We start from the raw sequence: 16,689 nt of genomic DNA, 5'->3' as shown, positions 1-16,689 counted from the left end.
GGGCAGCGTAAAGTCTGCGCCTACCGTAGTGGATCATTCAAGCCCTCAGAATCTCATTACCACTCTACCTTCAAAGAGATTCTACCAGTCAAGCATGGCATTCCAATTCCATCTAATTGGACACACCTTCCAAATTGAAAAGGATATGGCGAGTTTCCCTTGCATGTTCCAATCAAACAGAAGACTCTTCCAGTGAGCCAACTCCTCAGGTGGGCAAATTGGTTTCCAAGTGGTCATCCTCATCAAAGGCAAACAGAATGTTCTGGCAGATTTTCTCTCCCAACCCACCAAGACATAACCACCAATCATCCCTCTCCTATACCCACTCACACCAGGAGCATCATCATCCTCCAACTCACCTGCATCTCCAAACCCAGATTTCTGTTGCTCCCTTCATCATTTCTTACCACCAGAAATCAATAATACCATTGCCACTAAAACTCTCATCACCCACAGCCTCACAACTTTCCCTAACCTCCTTGGTCTAGTTATTTGCCAGTATGGCATCCAGTACCATTTCCTTCATTACCACCTGGATTTCTCGTTCCTCACCCCCTTTATCTTTGAAAAGGAGTTCCTTTGCCTGTTTTGGCATCTCATAGCCGTTTTTAAAATCACCATAGGTTTCCATATCTTCGATGTATTTAATTACCTCCACCAATTCAAACATGGTATGATTCATCCCAACCAGCGCCACTTTGGTACCTTTCTTTCCTACTTTGCAACCCCAGCAGAATGGATGGCATTTCTTACCCCGCATTTCCACAATCATTCTGATGCCTTCATCAACATGGTCTTCCATAGACCTCCTCTTCTGCTCCATCCTAATTACCACCGTACTGTCCACTATGCCCCTTTCTTTGAATTATTGTCTGTCACAGAACATAATGTCCTTAATGAATGACACAACCATGCACAAGAATGGAAGATCCACATGCTGCATATGCGTAACATAAATAATATTAATCCGGCTACAGTTCCTGAATGTCTGCTCAACTCCACACTTGATGCGTGGACTCTCCAGAATACTCTCCATAATCCACTCCTGGATCTTCTTATCAATGAACACTATTATGGCGGCTTCATCCTCAACTCATTTGAACACACTGGTGGAATCTGGAATCCATTGGGAACCATGAGCTCCTCTGATGATGAAGACTGATCCAGAATTCACGCTTCTAGTAGAAATAAAAGTGTATGGTATAGTATGTCTTATCATGAGTGTGATGTCAAGTCTTGTATTATTGTGTTGAAGTCCATGAGACACATGGATATGTTTGTTGTATTATTGTTGTTTACGTCTTATCTTGTTTTGTCTATGTTTTATCTTGTCTTGTTTGTTGTGTTGTATTATTGAATCCATGTATTATTGAGTGCATTTTGTGATCTATACAAGGGGTGCTTCTCCTCACTTGTAAGATCATCCTGGTTTGAAGTAATGAAAGCTATGTATTTTGTGGTATCTATGAAAGGAATTCCTTCCACTGGTTGTGTGTGGTTGAAGGTTGAAGACAACCTTCATCAAGGGCAGTTTTAAAACCCCTTTTTTAATCTATTTCCTTTAATACCTCTGCTCTTTATTCCTTGTTCTGTCCTATCCTTTTATTTTGCTTGGTTCCAAGCCTACCCTCTTACAATAAATCTTTTTTGCTTTCATATTGAAACATCCATTTAAATTATAAATTTACCCTTTTGAGATTATGTTTAATAACTGCCATCGCTTCTTATACTTGGATTATAATTGTTTGATTGGGTCCACAAACGATCCTAGTAGGGTTTCCGAACCCCAGGTCTGCATCACTGTGTTTGCATGTGAGAGTATGCCCATTAACTGAGTGGATGTACATGATTTATCTTTCAGTTCCACCTTTGGTGCCTGTAAAGAGGGATCCAGATCAGTGGTCTCAAGCACCTACCTTGGAAGGAAAGGCCATATTAAATGTGCTTTCATGCGCATGTAGAACACAGTTGTCAGTTGTGAAGAGGACAGACACTTACCCCTTCCACTATTCCACACACCCAGAGGTAGTCATGTACATTGCTTCTGCCTATTAGGTTTCTCTTGCCTAACCCTATGCGCACCCTAAGAAAAGTCTGTTATCCCTATTGTTTTTCATTTTGACCATTTTGATTTATCAGTTCTTGTTCAGCTTGATCCTGAGGTCATGAAGGTGACATGCCCATCCAAGCAGTACCCCCCCCCCCACCCCAAAAAATAAATAAATAAAAAAAATAAAATTATATCTTCTATGGAGAAACACTAAGTTGCCAGTTATTAAATATATGCTAATTCTATAGGAAACTGAGATTGTATGAATAATGTACTAGTCCATATGAATTCTTGAACTTTATTTGCTGTGTAGAGTGTAGATCTTTTATAATCCCCTCTGAATCTATGGACAGGATGACTTGACAACAACACTTGTACAACAGTGCCGCCAATCCCAATACACTGTCCAAAGGATCATTGAGACAGTTAGTGACAATGAAGCATTGGTTTTTGAATCGTTGAATGTGAACGATGAGATTCAAAAGGTTCTCTCTATATTTGAGAAGGTTAAGAAGCCTTCAGTAGTTCCACTTGAGCCAGAACCTGCAATGATACCTGTTGCCATTGACCCTGATGAATCGCCCTGTTTTTGGCAAAGAAGATGCACTGATCAGGAAACCTCCCGGTTCCCGAGGTGGCACCCGGGTTGGTGAGGATGATATGATGGATGATCTTGATGAGGTGATATTTGGCAAGAAAAGTGGGGCCACATCTGCAGGGAGTCATCAGGATCCGAAGAAACATTCATCCCCGAAAGATGATCTCGTCACTTTTTAAAATTTCTTCTTTGTGTTTCCTTTTAAGCCCGTGTGGGTCATCATATGATATGTTGTTGATATCAGAGAGGTCATGTAGGTGATGAAGACTTACAAATTTGGGTTGGGTAGGGAGGTTTCATTTTAATTTATTGTTCTTTTCTCCATTATTTCACATTTTATGTAATTAATTCATGGTTGACACTCATACAGTCGCTTGACATAATACAGAAGATTAACATACCAAAACTGTTGTGTCATTGTTCCATTTGCTGATTTGATTGGATGAACAGTCCTAGCTATTGATTGCTCAGATGAGCCAGACTTTTGGTTTGATATTGGCCTGGCCATACTGATCAGCAGGCATGAGCAGCATTGAGCATGTTGGAACAGGCTCTGTTTGCATCTCAATTATGGCCTTTACCCTTCTTTTTTTTTATAAATATTTTAATCTTGTATTTTTGTTCTTTTTGATTAGCCAATGATAAGCCTAACCTTCATTTCTTTACTGTTTGCTTTGCTGTTAAATGGAGCTGAAGAGAACTAGGAAAGGGGAGGAGTAGAGGGGGTGGGGGGGATTGAAATCCCACCTAGAAAGAAGGGATTTTGCCTTTGTATGTGTTGGTTCCTATTTTTCAGCCCAGAGTGGGCCAAGGAGGTCACGTGGGAGGACGCTGTGCAAAGGAACCATGTCCAAGACCAAGGACAAGTAGTGGGCCATGGTCTAGTGAAGTCGTTATGATAGAACCACCAAAGTTCTTAGCGGAATAATGGCTCCTGTTTCCCAGCCGAAGGATAGGCCAGATGGCCACGTAGCAAGAGAAATCTGGAAGGGATCAGAGCCAGACGAGGGATAGCCGGGACCCAACGTACCAAGGGATGACTCGTGGGAGAGAAACGTGCTCTGTGAAGGGTCATGTGGGAACATGTGGCGTTAAGAGAAATAGATCATGGGTTTATGGAAGAAGGTGGCAGTTATAGCAACTCCCATATAGGAGTCCGTGGTGGCCTCCATTTATAAAAGCCAAGGAGCTTTCACAAGAAAGGACAGACAACAACACAAAAACTCAGTACTTTTTTTCTTTTATCTTTTTAGTTTATTGCATTTTGGGAGATGTATTCTTCAGTCATTGGGTTACCTGTCGTGAAGAGTCAAGAATTTATCTGCCTCTATGTAACAATATGACTTAATGCTCATCATTTCCTTTATTTAAGTTGAGTTGTTCATCTTTCTGCATTTATCTTTTGAGATATTTTGCATATATTCTTTTTTAATGTTCTGGTTATTTTCGAGCTTCATCGCGACCTATGCCCTTTAGTCTAACCCAAAGGTCCTTAGAGTTACTTAAGAACGAGGAAAACCTAATTTCCCTAGTTGAAAGTTAGATAAGGCAATCTTAGTCTCGTTTGAGCCTGTGTCAAAGGTTTTGACACACCCGCCCCTACACCATCCCTACACCATTTTGTGAGTGTTTTGGATAAAACAACAACACATTTTGGCACTCACGGTGGGACCCTCATAGAATAAAGAATTATAATGGGGCCAAACAAGAAGGCAGCACGAACTTACAAAAGGAAGTGGTCATAGAAGACGAACTGGTAAACCCTACGACCTTTAAGGATGGTCGTCAGACCGAAGGGACCGGTCGCAAGATATTAGTAGTAGCGAGGAGCTATCGCATTAGTTTGCAATTGCCATGCATAACGCTCTCGAACTTGTGTCCACAGACATGAGACACTTGGTAACCACTATTAGGCCGGTTGCTGAGGATTTACGCCACGTGATCACAACAGTGAATCAATCCGCGGATAGCCAACAAGCCCGTTTTGACCAATTCCTTAACAGTCAGGAGACCGGTTTTGAAGAACTCATTATGGCCTTGATGGCTCAGAGGCAAACAGCTCTACCAAACCGCGTTCTTTGGAAGTTCCAATCGGAATCCAGTCGCTGGTGACCGATAGGCGACTTATGGGAACTCCTTGTATCAGGCTGGATCTGAAACTCTCGTGAGTATGACAGGCTTCCTAGCCAACCCCGTGACCATGGTAGGGGCACACTCTTACCCGACCTATGTAGCCCCGCCAAGGGAAAATGAAAGCTATAGGCCGACAGGGCGTTCGATGGCCATGCGGCCAACAACACACCCTTGGGGGGAGGTGACCCCGTCATTTCTATAGGGGCATGCTATAGTCTTGCTAATGGTATGACCTCACTAGGAGCAGGCACTTGTCCTAATCCAGTGGTAACAGGGGTAAACACTATTCCTTTTAGAGGGTATCACACCCAGAGTTAGGCCAGGACATCCCTTCCTAGTCCAGGCCGAAGGTTGCCAGGATATGGCACAAGATCGAACGATCTCCCAGACCAGACCCATGTCACTTAGCCTACGAGTGGCCAGTGGGGGCAAGGACCGAATTCTGTGACAAACCAAGTTCCACCCCAAGGGAATAGGATAGTGGTCGACCAGTAAGAGTTGACCCATTTGATTCTGGATAGTATCGATCCAACATATAGGCCGACAACACGGCCCATATATAGAAACCCCACTCGGAACACTTGGATAATATCGATCTCCGGAGGAACATGAAAATACCAAAATTTGCTAAATTCTCTGGCGAAGACAATATGTCTACAATCGAACATATTGCCCGCTTTACCATTTAATGCGGGAATCTAGGGGCAAATGATGAAATTAAGTTGAGGCTATTCCCAAATTCACTCACTGGTTCAGCCTTCACTTGGTACTTCCACTTACCCTCTAACTCAATCCAAAGTTGGCAAGAGATGGAAGAACTATTCCATACCCAGTTCTATCAAACAAAGCCAAAAACCACCATAGGAGACCTAGCCCGAATGCATCAAGAACCGGGAGAGACCGTTGATAAGTACATCAACCGGCTCAAACCGGCTAGATACAAATACCCCACCTTGTTGCATGAAAGCGAGTATACAAAGATGGCATTAGGAGGCCTACAGTTTGAACTTAGGAAATGGTTCACTGGCAAGAACTTTGCTGACCTTGGCCAGTTGGTAGTCCAAGTGGCACCTTATGAGTTACTATTAAAGGAAGAGGACCAGAGGAAAGCGGCCTCCATCGGAACTTACTATAATGATGTTTTTGGCAGTAGCTATCTACTAATGGAGGTCAGAGAACGTAAAATAGTTGGTTTTGTTGATTACAAAATAGACGCGGCTGAAATAGCCGAAGGGAAGCCATACACCTGTAATGCCTTTAGCAAACAAGCCACGCTGGATAAGCAAGCCAAACAATCAAAAACAGCCCCTCAAAGAACTTTTGATGCTGGAGTCAAGTATTCTTTTGACATATCAAAGGCCGAGCTTATCTTCGACCAGCTTTTGAAGGACAAGCAAATTAAATTACCCCAAGGACATAAACTACCGGCTAATGGTGCTTAAAGATCAAAAGTATTGCAAATGGCATAATACACGCACACACACCACTATTAACTGTATCGTTCTGCGTAACGCATTGCAGAAAGCTATCACCGAAGGACGAATCAAGCTCCCTGAGAAGGAAAAGGGGATAATGCTTGTCAATGAGAATCCTTTCCCTATCAACATGATAGGTGTAGATCTTTCAAGAGTGGCTGCATTAGTAGTCCTAGATGCCGCAATGATGCAACAGGCGGTAGGCGCAGAGTCTTCAGAGTGGTTGGAAACATCCCAGAGGAGTTCTCTGAACCCCAGGCCACACATTTTCAGACTAAGACTAGCCCGACTCAAGATAAGTCGGCAATTGCGCAGGCTAAGAGGAATTTTAGCTCGAACAGAGCGATTGCCAAGCAGCCTAGCCTTAGTTCCAAGGAGCGATTGCAGGCAAACTGGGAACAAGCTAAGGAGATTACTTTTTTCAGGCTCAAGAGGCAAGAAGAGACGGAGCGAACCACCCCATGGCCATTCAATTCATTCAAGGATTGGAGCAGTGGGCCTTCCCCTTTATCCTCAAAGGTCATTCAAAATTCTCAAAAGAATGTTTGCACTCATTGCAAGCATTTTATCAAAGGAAACCCACCAGTACTTCTACCTGCCTTGGTTTTGTTGTTAGGTTGCTTAATTAATATCTATGAATCTCATGCATATAGACTCATGATTGTGCTTGCATGTGCATGCATGGTTTATATTTCATTCACGGGCTCGGCGGAGCTCACACTCGTGAAACCTATCTTTTTAAATGATTTTGCAGGTACTGATTTGCCAATGGATGATGAAACTGTTGATGGAGCTGTAGATTTTCCTTACGTTGTAGATTTGTAACGATTTTTTGATATCTTAGTTTCTTTTTTCCAAGAAGTGTAACTATCAGAATATTGTACTTTTGAGCATAATTTGTATCGTATAACATAGATATTTGAGATTTTACTATAAATGATAGAAATCATTTATGGGTAGTTCAAGTCTTCCGTTGCACTCTAATATACAGTTATTATATTTCAACGCTCATTGTGTGGTTTGTGATGTGTAAGTAGTGCTTATAGATCCTAGAGGATTGATAGATATCGTGAGATATCTGAGTCACTTGCCCAAATCCTTCTAAGGGGTTATTTGGGGTGTGACAGTATCAATATCGTATTGATTTTGTGGATTGCCAATACCCATTTCGATACCATACACTAAAACTATGGGTGCAATAACGGACTTGTCCTTGTAATGAGGCAAGCACCTTTTCTTGATGAAGTAAAGACAAAAGAACAGACCACGGGGAAACAAACAACGAGAGAGATGAGAGATCATATGGCCTCGGATTTTAAACATTTACTCTTCCAAAATATCACGATATATCGTGCAAATACGAGATATTGATTCTTTATTGTCAAGCTGACAATCAATGAAGTACTCAAGTCTGATTTTGAAGTACAGAGAAAGTGAGAAACCGGGCCATGGAGTGTTTGTGAGTAGTGACAAAACCCCTCTTGGCCTCTGGTCTCTTTGGTCACCCACCACCACCATCACCATCACCATCACCATCACCATCTCTCTATCTCTCTCCTCCCTAGGGAAAGAAACCCTCGAAGCTAATCTCAGATCACACTGTGAGTAAACACAAAACAGAGGTTCACATACAGAGTACGCACTTACTCTGCATTTCTCCGTCTTCCTTCTTCCTTTGCAACTCTACTGAAGAACTTTGTAAACCCTGGAAAGTTCTCTTTAGAAGGACTACTTCAGCAGTTGAGCTCTTAATCCCAAAGCTACTCTGTTTTGTCTCTATTTTGGGGTCTCTGTAACACATGCATTTGGATTTCTTGAGGTTTGTAAATGAGTTGTGTTTCTATGGATGCCTTTGGGGGGAATGGGGTGTATGGTCTCGAGTCTGGTAGCAAAATTCGCATTCTTTCCACCAAGACTTGTGACTTATTAGGTGAAAATGCGAGAAGGGGATGGGAAGATGTTGGTGATCTCTTCTTCTTCTTCTTCCACTGCTGCTTTGTCAATCCCTCAAGATGATGGTTCGCTTGATGTTTGGTTGCTTGACAACAAGCGTGGTAACAAGATCTTAGCTTTCTACCTGAGGAATCCTTATGCTTGGCTCACCCTGCTGTACTCTCATGGCAATGCTGTTGATATTGGCCAGCTCTATGATCTCTTTATGCAGCTCAAGGTTAGTCTCAAGATTAATCTCATGGGGTTAGTATGGCTTCATAACCCTTCTGTTTCTTTACTAGGTTTGTTCTGTAAACTGTGAGGGAAGAGTTCTCAAGTGAAAAAAGATTAGCTCTCTGTGTTTCTTCTGTTCTTGCTTTTGGTAGTCTGGGACAATGTGGGGTTTGTGTTTTATGGGTTTAATATTTTGGTTTGATATTTGAGTATGGTAATATGGTTTGGTTAGGTTAAAAAAATATTAAATTAAACAATCGCTCCTGAAAAATTATGTTTTGTCTAAAAAACCTTTTATTATGTCATTTTGTAGAGTGAATGTTATATTTTTCTTATTTATCCTAGCAGAAAAAAGAAACCACATTAGCAATGCATCTTCCTCTCTCTCTCTCTCTCTCTCCCTTTCTTTTGGTACTAACTTGTTTGAAAAAAGAAACCACATTAGCACTGCAACTACCTCTCTCTCTCTCTCTCTTTCTTTTGGTACTAACTTGTTTGCTTTGGAGACTCAGGTCATTCCTCTCCTTTTTGTCATATTTGGAGCTTCTCTTTGTTGGGCTTGTGTGTGTCCATCAAATTCGGTTCGGTCCGGTTCAATCCGGTTCCTCTTTGTATTGAACTTTTATACATTTTAGTTTAATATTATCACATGCGATATAAATTTTTTGAGCATTATGTGTCCGTAAGTTTTACTTAAACTGGTAGTCACGACTAGGGTTTGGGTTGGGCACCCTTATCATATGGTTGTCGCATTGGGTATGCCTAGACATGTGATGTCAGGGTATGAATGCGAGTACACTACAAGAAATCCTATTTTTACCGACGGTAAGAAATATGATCCGTAGCCAAAAATGATTTTCAACGACGGATAATCAAGTAACGTAGCAAAATATTATTTTCCGCCACGGTTCTTAAGTAACCGTCGTGGAAAATATAATTGGGCAACATATTATAATTTTTTGTCGTGAAAAATGTATTTAAAACGACGGTAATAAAATTTTCGTTGCAAAAAATGAATTTTAACGACAGTCCTAATATTGCGTCGTCGATTATATATTTATAACGACAGTTTTATATTACCGTCGCAGAAAATGGAATATATAACGGCAGTATAAATATTACCGTCGCGGTAAATGATATTTTACGACAGTACAGTATTACCGTCGCGGAAAATGAAATGTATAACGACAGTATTAAAAGTTCCGTCGTGAAAAATGGAATCTTTAACGACAATAATAATATTTCGTCGTGAATTAAATATTTATAACGACGATATAGTTGTTACCGTCGTGGAAAATATATATATTTAACGATAGTAGTATAAATACTGTTGTAGAAAATATCATCGTAACGACGGTTGTAATGATACCGTCGCTATATTGCCTTAAATTTTTAGCGGGTTACCTTAGTTTTCATCTTCCCGCTTTCTTCTTTCCGATTCCGCCATCAAACATCTCTCTCTCTCCTCCTCTCTACCCCATTCCCGCACGACGGAGAAGATCGAGATCCTCTCTCATGGTGAAACCCTAACCCCCAATCGTACTCACACCTCTTTGATTACCTAGCCCCAACCCCCTTCTCTGCTACCCCTCTCCCACGCCCTTCTCTACTGTCCGCCTCCTCCCCTTTGAGCATTTGCCTACGGTGGTACTCATGTCACACTTGCAGGGAGAGAAACTATTTTAGATTTTTTTTTTAACAAAAAAAACCTTTTTTTTGGTTTTCCTGTTGGTCTCCGATGGGCGATGGATAAACGATGATGTTGCCTCCTCATCAGAAGTAGTCCCCTGCTGCTGCCAAGTCCCAACATATATATCAAAGGTAAATTTGGGTCTTCCTGTTTCAGCTTTTCTTTTCTTGCTTTTCTCCACATATTTTTTGGGTCACTCTCCTCTCCCCATGGGACCTTGGTGCTTTTTTGGTTTTTGAGTTTTTGAGAGAGAGAGAGAGAGAGAGAGAAAGAGAGAAACGTAAGGAATGGATATTAATGGTGGGACCTTAATATGTGTTTCTATTCGGTTGTGGATGGTTTCTGAGCTGCTGTGATCTAAACATTTCAGATTTGTTTGCCTTTTGTTTTTATATATGTCTGAGCTCTAATAAAGTATTTCCTAATTATTTTCTAAAATAGGATATGATTAAATTTTTGTTGTTGTTAATTTACCCTACATTTGCAATTAGATTCTGAGCCCTACTCTAATTAGGATTCCCTTGAAATGTCCGGTTCCAATTGGTTTTCCAATAAAATCAAGTAATCCTACTGCAAGACTACACAAAATTGCTTGGTTTGGTTGAACCTGTTCATTGGTTGATCAGTCCAATCAAATTCTTAAAGCTACATGGAACCAACAGTCAAGAATCAAACAACCATGCCAACAACCGTATCAAAGGAGATTATGCCATAAGAAATGAGCCTCTAATGCAGTGAGTGCATTTTATGGTCAAGAATAGGAGGGGAATTTAGTCTCACATAGGTTGGGTAGGTAGTGTAAGAAAGTCTATTTGAGCTATAGTGGTACTCATGTCACACTTGTAGGGAGACAAACCATTTTCAGTACGTCAATGAAGAACAGGGTTAGATTGTTTTTGTTTTATCTGGAACAATTTCTTTGTCAATATGATTTTGGAATCTCTGGGTGCAACCTTCTGAATCATTTGTGCCTCCGAACTCAGGGTCTGGATCTATGTTCATGGAGGTTTTCATATGGTAGTCTACTAGTCTGTAAATGGGAATTCATCCATAAACACAACCTTCCAGGATTCCTTGTGTTTACTACAGGATCTTTCTATTACAATAATCCAAAAATTTCTAGTTACTCATGCAAACAGAGTCAGTTAAAAAATTCTTAGTTTGTGTATTTCTACATAACTGCAGATAAATGTTTAACAAGATGTCCATAGCATGTACAGAGTATAGAATAGCAAATCACCACCAGAAGTTAAATTTAATAGATGCATAAAATTGTGCTTGTAGTTCATATTTCATTTTTATGTCAGCATAGATGCAACCTCCTGAAAGGACTCACAAATCAAAGAAACCATAGAAATATCTAGTCTAAGAAGCCTATGAATTCCTAGAAGAACTTGGGTTTTCTCTTTTGCTTCCATGAACATACATTTACATCAGTTCCAATAACACAGGAGAGAGCTTACTTGTCGTAGTAATCTTTAAACCAAACATATTTGCATGTAACACTTTGCTCCACAAGAAGCAGGAATAATGCTTGTAAATGGCTCAAGAGTCTTCCATCTAGTGAAGCTCTAATGGGTCTATGATAAGAAAGAGAAACCTCCTAGTACCTTATAACAAAAGAATGTTCATTTAAGGTTTTATGGTTGCAAAGAGAAGTACAGAATGGAAGAAAGAGGGAGAGAGGGAGGGGACAGATTCTGATAGTGATGGTTTTAAGGTATGAAAGGCCTTTTCAAGGTTTGGATTTTAACAATACTTTCGAGCCTGAAATTCTTTTTCAAGGTATATATGAAGATGCTATTAAATAAAGAATAAACTAATTGATTTGAAACATTAGAGCATGACAAAATATCAAATTTCAAATTATTGACTCCAACAGAGGAGCCTCATACATTGGGTGCTCCCCTTTTTTTTTTTTTTTTTTTTTAAACACTCCAAAGAGGAAAGGTTGTTAAGATGAATGAGTAGCAAGATCATGAAAGAGATTCAAAAACAAATCCTACGAGGAATTAAGTGTAGCACTCATTCAAATTTTAATCGATCATGTTCAATGAAGGCCAGAGTCGCAACTCGGAATGGAGCACAATGGTGAAGATCCGAGCTTTAAAATAGAATGGCGAACAAAGATGTCAATGAGGTATTCAGAATTGATTAGAGAGCTTACACTATAGTACAGAATATGGCTTTGTATGGGAATGGACTGGCCTTGAGAACTCCTAATGTCTCTAAATCTGGATATGCCCTTCAAAAACATGTTAATGGTCTATGATTTATTGGTGGTAGACGGTGGTTGTGGAAAAATGAGGCTTGATTAAATTGAAGTGTTATCATTGCTTGTGGGAAGTGTTATACATGGTGGAATATAAAGCTGAGATGCACACTTTATTGCTTTTCCACATGGCTAATCTCAAGGGGACCTTATGGGATGGACAGGGTTGCTTTTGCATTTCAGGGGTAAAATCCATCTATTTTTTTTCTTTCTTCTTCTTTCAATTGTGGTAAAGTCCTTCCTACAGGCTTACTTTGAGGAATGAGCACTGTTATATTTAATAGGTTTTTTTAAGATGAAAAACACCTACTCTATTTAAGGTTGTGTGCAATGTTTCCATTTCAGGATTTTGTTGAGCATTTTTTTCTGGGTTTAAAGCCTTGAAGATCGTTATAAGGTATGGCTCTCTCGATCTCACTCACTCTAAGAATAGCTTTTAATCCGATGCTGAAATAGGAAAATACCTCTATTTCAGTTGTAGGAACTCCACCCATAAAGATCTTCTTCATCCAAAAATCCTTAAGAGTTAATGGCTCTCTTTGGTATGGTCCTCTTGATTTCAACCTAAATATTTCAAACAAAAAATACCTACCTGTTTCCCATTGATAATTTAAGTGTTTTGATTGACTTTATCTACCACAAAAGAACCTGCATAAGTCACAAATCCAAACCCATATCCTTATCATTTATCTCTTTCAATTATTAGATGTGTTTAGAGAAGGTTAGCAACATAAATATTTTGTACATGCCCTGCGATGCTTGTTTCATTTTGGATTTGCAGACAGCAGTAGTAGAAGTATATAAAACTTATTGGATATTTCAGCTAAGAGATAGAGTTGCTAGCTATCTGCTCTCTACAGAGTTTCTTCGTTCACTCCGAAAAATTTAACCATGTTATTGATGATTTACAAACTATCCTATCACCATTAAGTTCAAATATTAGGTAAAAGCATCTAAAATTCAAAATATAGTACTTTGAAAGTTGAATTCACTCACTGCCTAATTTAGTTTATACATCAAAATAAGGCACTGGACTGTAGATTTTTAGAGGAAATTTGAATTGGAAAAAGTGATTCTCTTGAAATAGCAATTACATCTTATAAAAAAAAAAATTACACTGGCCTCCACCTTTCAAATACAAATATATTTTTAGGTTAGCATAAAAGATAAGCCCCCACCAGTAGAGGGGTTATGCAGGTGTTCAACAGAACTACTTGAACATGAACAGAAATCTTGGGGTGTTCAGGGCTTAGGGTTGTTGTTAGCTATTATCACATTAGATTGATTGTATTCCTCCATCTCCATTTTGTAAGCCTCCATTGCTTCTGTTGATTTAACATTCCAAAGCTGTTTATCCGCTTCATTGAGCTCCTGTATTACACAATCCACATTATCAATGAAAAATGCAGAATGTAAAGCATGGAAAGAAACCATATCCAATCACATCTATCCCGACTATACCTTCCATTTTACTGAAATCGAGTATTAAGAGTGGAGTAGCGATGCCTGGTCTTTCCAGCAGGTTCCTTCCTCATTTCTTTCTTTGGCCACAAAATAAGAACACCTCATTTTGTTGAAGAGTTTCTAGAACACAGATTTTAAGTGGATAGAAAACCAAACCACACCTGATGACTTTAAAGGGTTAGGTGCCATTCCACAATCCTTTGCTTTAATGGCAAATCCACCAACTACATACACAAGCCATAAAACTGTCCTCGTTATTTTCCTTTCTTTTTTCTTTTCTTTTCTTTCTTTCTATAGCTATGGCTGAGACCACATGGACCTCAACCAAGCACCTTCACCCCACACACACACACATACAACACAGTCACATACACACAGCCAACCACACACACATATCCACAAACACCTAGACAGCAAATAAACACAAATACAAGCACCATCATCATTTACCTCTTCTTCTTTTTCGTTTTTTCTTTTCTTTTCTTTTTCTTTAGTCTTCTCTTTTACTTGGTAATGGCTGGGGCCACAAAGCACCCCAACCACCACCGAATCACAACACACATGGAGAGGAAAGAGGGAAGCTGACCTCCAGCCCTACTGCAATAGGGCAGCAGCTCCCAGTCTCCATCTCTTCTGCAACACTTCTTATATTTTGTCTCCTTCAACTTCTTCTTCCCATTCTACTCTTCTTTCATTTTCTTCTTTACTTTTTCTCTTCCCTTTGATAGCTATGGTTGAGACCACATGGATCTGAACCAAGCACACTCGTAGCCACATGGCCAGCAACCCATGCAATAACAACATTATAAAGAAATACACACAAACCATACCTACTCCTTGCTGCCCCTATACATACTCACACACTCACTCACCCCCACCCCTTAGGCACATCTTCTAATCCTTTCCACAAACCAGGGCTAGTTCATGGGGGTGGGAGGAGAAGGGAACAATTGTTAGGGACTTGGGTAGAACTCATCCTTAAAAGCTCTAGCTAGTCAATCTCAGAACAGAGAAAATAGACACCAAAGAAGAAGAGGGACTGTGGGGGTGAGGGGAGGAGGGAGGGGGGAGAGTAAAAATCAATTCTATACAAGTATCCTTACTTCTACAACATCACTTGCACAATTGCAATAAGGGACTAGAGGTTCAGACACCAAAAAATTGTATGTTAAATTACCTGTCCTCAACTAGACCTACTTAATGATTTTTAACTATTTAGATAGATAGGAAGAAATTTTAAGACTGATCAAAGGGAAGGTTGGGTTATCTTTTGGTCTTTTTTTTTTCTTTTTTCTTTTTCTTTCTCTCTTTAGGGACTTGGAGGATTTACGGGTAATGTATATGGAGTTGTTGGATTATTCTACATCTTTTTGAGCTTTGATAAGAAGATGAGATAAGTTTGTACTTGGAAGTTGTTATTGTGTATGTAGGTGTGTCACTGTGCCTCCTCATGACTACAGGCAATTAATCCAACAAGCAACCTACATGCCCCTGTTCTCAAATCCCTAAACTCCTCCTTCATTGCCTATGTTTATTCCCATCCTCATTGGAATATACAATTGCTTTGATGTTACAGGATCCTCATAGTATTTCAATACCATATTATTGCTATGTGGATAAATTGCTAATTAATTTGCTATTTGATTCAGTACTGTAGTGTGTCATAGTTTTTTAGATTTGTGGGAAATTCGGATCTGTAGCGCATCTCTTGAGTGATTGCCTTATTGGTTCACATGCATCTGTTGTTGAAAATCTCTGTTAGCTTAGTTGCAGAATCAGGGAAAGGCTCCTTATGTTCCAATTCCTGGTATTTCTTAAAGAGAGATTCTTTTAGAGGAAATAAAATTCCAAACACTTCTCTATTCCACTGCTTAAAGTACATCATAACTACTCCATTTAATTGAACAATCAAATTTTGGTTACCAAGACCTTACCATTTAGAAACTAGAAACTCATGAAATTGAGGATTAAACCAAGTTGCCTGAAAATGAACTTCTTTTTCAAAGCCCAAAGAAGGGAGAGACTGAAGAGCTGCTTCCCTCCACAAGGAGATCCAAGTTGGATTACTAAAACCCCCCATCCAAGAGCATCCTTGATGAGATTTGGGGGATTTTGTCTATTGGAAAAGTAGAATAGGACACTAACAAAGGCAGTTCAGGTGTGTGCTCAGGTATTGGGCAGCAAGGGGGGGTGTGCTTAGTTGTAGGGTGGCAAGGGGGGGTATGCTCAGGTATTGGGCAGCAGGGGGGTGTATGCTCAGGTATTGGGCAGGAAGGGGGCTATGTGTGCTCAGGTATTGGGCAGCAAGGGGGTGTGTGCTCAGTTGTAGGGCAGCAAGGGGGGGTATGCTCAGGTATTGGATAGCAGGGGGGTGTATGCTCAGGTATTGGGTAGGAAGGGGGGTGTGTGTGCTCAGGTGTAGGGCAGCAAGGGGTGTGTGTGCTCAGGTATTGGGCAGCAAAGGGGGGGGGGGGGGTGTGCTCAGTTATAGGGCTTAGTAGCACTCCCTTTTCTTGGGGTCCTACCTGTTCTCTTATCTTCCCAACAGGGAATTGATCAGCTTAGAAAATCTGATATACTACTTTTATTAAGAGGGTTCCTCACCCTTCTTGAAATCCATGAATGAGTTCTTTAACAGTTTTAAGCAATTGGCATTAATAGTGTATGAATTTGGCATTAGTTTCTTTTTATGGGATCCAAGTGGGGGAATGTGAGTTGGAAAGCTTTCAATTGAGGTATAAATCCATGCACTAAATCCGTTTGAGAAAGTGAAATTGAGTTGAGTATTAGTATCTTTGTAGGCCTACTTTAGTTTTTATTCAACATTTCATATTCTCCTCA

At 40.1% G+C, this 16,689-nt stretch overlaps 1 pseudogene; it reads left to right on the top strand.

The window, feature by feature from the left end:
* Window positions 1-3,049, top strand: part of LOC122663674 — a 48,578-nt pseudogene extending 45,529 nt beyond the window's left edge.
* The last annotated feature ends 13,640 nt before the right edge of the window (window positions 3,050-16,689 follow it).

The sequence above is a fragment of the Telopea speciosissima genome, chromosome 6 (assembly GCF_018873765.1).
Source record: "Telopea speciosissima isolate NSW1024214 ecotype Mountain lineage chromosome 6, Tspe_v1, whole genome shotgun sequence".
Lineage (NCBI taxonomy): Eukaryota > Viridiplantae > Streptophyta > Magnoliopsida > Proteales > Proteaceae > Telopea > Telopea speciosissima.
Note: the sequence above shows the minus strand (reverse complement) of the source record. Positions and strands in the feature narration are given on the sequence as shown.